This window comes from Triticum dicoccoides, chromosome 3B, assembly GCF_002162155.2.
Source record: "Triticum dicoccoides isolate Atlit2015 ecotype Zavitan chromosome 3B, WEW_v2.0, whole genome shotgun sequence".
Taxonomy (NCBI): Eukaryota; Viridiplantae; Streptophyta; class Magnoliopsida; order Poales; family Poaceae; genus Triticum; species Triticum dicoccoides.
This window is the reverse complement of record NC_041385.1, coordinates 825888948-825893872: the sequence shown is the minus strand read 5'-3', so window position 1 is coordinate 825893872 and position 4925 is coordinate 825888948. Positions and strand designations below refer to the sequence as shown.

Here is a 4925-nt window from a genome sequence, read left to right as displayed (position 1 = left end):
TCTCTCTGACAGGTCTTGGTTCACCAGGTCCGGCTGCTCCGGCGGCAAGTGTCCCCTCCGGCTGCTCTGGCGGCAAGGTGTCCCCTCCTCACCAGGTCCGGCTGCTCCGGCGGCAAGGTGTCCCCTCCTCACCAGGTCCGGCTGCTCCAGCGGCAAGGTGTCCCCTCCTCGTCTGCAAGAACAAGTGCAACAGGCAGGTCTTGGTTCCCCTCCCTCCCCCAATTGCATCTTCAGTTCAATTTTGTTCTGGACGTGATCAAGATTTAACGAGTTGGAGTCCATCTATCCGAATATGAATTCCTGGATGTAATGGAGCCCAACTTAAATACAGTGTAATAATCTGAGTCGGATTCCTTTTTCAGTTCAAGTACATACTGGTGTATCTTGGTATTAGAAGTTTAAAAGTTTTTCATACTAATATATGCATGTGGTAGTAAATACATATAGGATGACAGATAACAGATATTAGGGATGTGCATGGTCAGAAATTAAAGTTTCTTTATAATATTGTATTTGTATTTCGTTAACTATCAAACTGATTCGAAATTCAGTTTGGTATCGATACATACCAAATTATTCCTATTTGGTTTCAGTATATGCCACATTAACCAGAATTTCCTCTATGCATGATTCGAAATTCAGTTTGATCTCAGTACATACCAAGCCTGTACAGACGTTCAATGACATGAATATTTCCTCTATGCATGATTCGAAATTCAGTTTGGTCTCAGTACATACCAAGCCTGTACAGACGTTCAGTGACATGAATATTTCCTCTATGCATGATTTTATAATTTGCTATATGCCTTTGAGATTAGGCTTTTGTATTTTCTTTTGAGGAAAAAGGGAAAAGAGAAGTAGCTAATAAAAATGATCTCTGATATCTGTATTGATATCTATTCTTTTTTGAAAAACGAGAAGTCAAATTGTCTTTGTTCTTGATTCTGTGAGGCTCTCTCATTATATCTGTCTAATGGCAAATGTCTTGATCTCTCTAGAGACTGGTCGGAATAGAGTGTGGCCCTGTTGCTTTTTGGTATCATTACTAGCAAGTGTCATGTCACTTTTACCCATGCTCTTTACAAACAGAAGTACCCCTCAGATTTTAGTTTATACATAGAGTCAACTGTTGTTGTCGAAGCTGCTAGTAAACTGACTTGAATATGCATTTTCCTTGTTGATCGCCTGATTTGTTTCAAGTGTGGTTGTAGTTTGTAGATATGACACTCCATTAGTTCCACCGAAATGGTACATGTATCCTGGATGGAGCTGATGCATACGTATCCTTTTAATTCCTTTTCCTTTTTGTACATTTAAATAAAAAAATACCAATCTTGACTCTGGCCAAGAGCCGGTCGTTTGTTATTGTTATGGTATAAATGGTATATTAGAAAGGAGTGGCCAGAGCACATATTTGTTATTGTTATGGAAATACAAGTGTTGTCACTGTAAATACAAAAGGAGTGGGCAGAGTGCATCTCACCCATTCCATGTACATGAAGGTAGTTTCCTTTTACTTATGATTGCCTGGATCAAAACAACTTACTTTCATTCCTAAATTGGATGTATTTGGCATACTTCAGGCGGTTCCCTTGTGGTGCAACAACAATGTTCCTTGCTACCAGCAAATCATATCCAAATGGATAGACCCGGAGTGGAGGGCCCAACATCGAATGGCTTCCGAGCGGCGTGCCTTGATGGGTGGTCCGGTACACCTTCAAGGCAACCTCAGCCTCCACGCTTACGTGCAGAAGAAGGTAATAATATCATTCGGCCTCTCAACTTCGGCTTCTCAACTTCTAAACTTGTGCTCTTATGGATATTATTGCTTCTATTGCAGAATAGGGAGAGAGGTGAGGGCCAAGAGAAGCTCAATACCTTCACGGGATTATGTCTCTCCCGCAAGTCAAAGAAACCGGAAGGGGGTGGGTCAACCCAGGCGCTGGCTTGAGGATTGATGCATACAGTGGGAAGTTCAAGGAGCACAACGGGCCTGACTCTGATCCGGCCTCACAGGACATTGACGCTACAATTTCCCTCCAGTCGGGAGATGTCAAGAAGGGTGGTCGGTTATATGTTGGCGACGGTGCCATCCGTAAGAAGGACATCCAAAAACTCTCTCACCTCCGTGCTACCACGTCGAGCTCAGGTCCTGCTATAGAGCGTCGCCCACAGCTTGGGCTGCACATGCTTCATCAACTCGAGGTATCTTTTGCTTCATCGACCTTCCTTGTGATTTCTTCTTTGTATTGCAACGATGGTGAACTTGTTGTGATGGCATATTGTAGGCCAATGCCAGGCTTCGAGAGGAGCAAGCCATGAAAATGCAGCAGGCTTTCAACAGCAAGAATTCATGGTTAAACAACAGGCAATCCTGCAAGAGACATTTGCTCAACTCAGAAATAATATGCAGGGTTCCACTTTGCCCGTTCTTCCTCCTCTTCCGACTCTTCCTAATTTCAACTTTGTAAGTCTTTGAACTTTTCAATCATGCATCTTACCTTCATGCTTGAAGATCATGAATCTTACCATCTCATCCTCTCGTGCTTCAAGTTTTCTCAGTCGGGAAAAGACTCCAATAACTGTGTGGTAGGTGGATCTTCACCTGGCCAAGCAAGTCCAGTGACACCCACTACGGTTCATGTCGCTTCGACCTCCCCACAACAATGATCACTTGAGGTAGTCTGTCCATGTTTGTCCATTGTTGATGCTTGCGTCTTCTCGTTGCTTGAGCTTCTGAACTTAAAACTTGTGCATTGTTGATGGTAGAGTCCACAAGTGTTGATGCTTATATTGTACATACTTCCTAGCTTCTATTTGAGCCTCATATGTTGATGCTTGTTGACTCTTTTGCCTTATCCATCTTTGCAACTTAACTTTAGAAACTCATGCGTGTGATAATGGACTTATAGGTTTGCATTGTGGATGGCATTGACGGTGGGCATATATGCTGCGGTGGAGCTCATTGCATGGTTCATGCTTGGTGTGAACTTGGAACTCATGATCCTTTAATTTGTGAACCTCTGGTTGCATATGTATGTATGTTGTTGTGAACCTTCGTTGGATATGTATGCACAACTTACGGTCCTTTCGTTTGTGATCTTTTGTTGCATACGTATGCATATGTGGACTTTGCACTCATGTACGGCTGGATATATGTATTATTGGATATATGTTTGTTGGTCATGGTCATGTACTGCTGGATATATATATATTTGTTGGATATATGTGCTGCTGGATAGATGTACTACTGTATATATGTTGTTGCTGCTCCCTGAAACGAGTACCAAAAAATGTTATATGGCCTATAAGCCGTGTACCCCAGCTATCCGGCACCTGGCTTATAAGCCATATAGCTGCGGCGAACTTATAAGCCGTGTAGCCCAGCACCTGGCACCCGGCTTATAGACTATAAGCCGTGTACCCCAGCTATCTGGCACGCAGCTTATAAGCCATATGGCTGCGGCCAACATATAAGCCGTGTATCCCAGCGCTTGGCACCCGGCTTATAGATCATCTGGACACATGAGCAGGATATATAAGCCGTGTGCCTAAGTTAACCGGCCTATATATGTATATAAAAACCGTGCTGTTGTCGGCGGAACTCGGCTTATATAGTAACTGTGCCCTGACGACGGCACTCGACTTATATAGACGGTGCCACGTGGCCGTTAACATCGGGCTACCGTCATGTTACTTTATTAAACCGAGAGCCCTGTGAAAATACTCGGTTTATACATAAGCCGGGCTTTTTAGGTCCGGCTCTCGGCTTATATGGTATAAGCCGGTCGACTGTAAACCGAGTGCTATAAGCCGGGAGTTTTACTCGGCTTATATATAAACCGAGTTTAAATTGATGTAAGCCGAGTGTATTAGGTACACGGCTTATAAGTTTTTTCCAGTAGTGACAGGAGCGTGTCGCTCCTGGGCTTTTTCTTTGTATTGCTTTTTCGTTGTACAGATTACAGAGGATATCTTGAGTGTATATACTAGCTCAGCTGGCTAACTAGCAGTCCTACTCGGTTTGGAGTTCTAGCACTACACGGACACGTACTCGAGACGTACACGGTGTCATGCTTATTCCTTACATTCACCCCCCTAAGCTTGACATCCTCGTTTCGGCCTGGATCCCAAATGCGACTACTACTATTTATAGTCATAATCTTTGGCATTGCGTTTGCCATTTTTCGTAGCATTTCAGGGACCGTCTTTGCTATCGTCAGCTCGTCCGTGGCTTGACGGCAGCGCTCCTCCTTGGTCGCGTCTTCAACCTTCACCTGTTCTTCGGTGCTTGATAGACTGTCTTTCGGATCCTCGAGGGGACATCTTTTGAATCCGTGCGAGACCAAAGTTTGGTCTAACTTTGAGTTCCAAGCTCTTGGCGCTTGCTTCAGCCCGTAAAGTGCCTTCTTGAGCTTGTCAACTTTTGCGTCTTCGCCTTTCTTCACAATGGCACCCTTCGTGTCCTTCTTTAACTTGTAAGCCCACTCCAAACCTATGCCCTTTTGGTTCGGAGGTCGGGTTACCAAAGTCCACGTGCCATTGCTCTCGATCGTCTTCATCTCCTCATCCATGGCGTGCATCCAACTTGAACTTCTGCTCGCCTCTACGAAGTTCGCCGGCTCCTCAACTCCGAGTAAACACAAATCAGAGTACTCGAGCGTAACTGGCTTTGCGTACTTGTAGACTTTCTTGAGGGTCTTGTAGCGACGAGGCCCGGAAAAATTCGTTGTGGCTTGTGAAGGAGGCGACACAAATTGTGTCGGTGTCGATGCACTTGAGGAAGACGGTTGAGTCTAGGGCGTGGTAGATGCCGGGTCGTTGGCATCCGCGTCGTCGGCGTAGTCGTCGTGATCGTGACCATCATCTTGATTGTCATCATCACTATGCGCCTCGTTGTCGATGTCATTGCCGAGATCTCTACC

At 44.8% G+C, this 4925-nt stretch overlaps 1 long non-coding RNA gene across 1 annotated transcript; it reads left to right on the top strand.

The window, feature by feature from the left end:
* The first annotated feature begins 44 nt into the window (after positions 1-44).
* On the top strand, positions 45-3186 carry LOC119282508. Its single transcript, XR_005138758.1, has 6 exons — positions 45-1502; positions 1584-1757; positions 1841-2205; positions 2289-2467; positions 2554-2679; positions 2913-3186. It is a non-coding gene; the product is annotated as an uncharacterized LOC119282508 (long non-coding RNA).
* The last annotated feature ends 1739 nt before the right edge of the window (positions 3187-4925 follow it).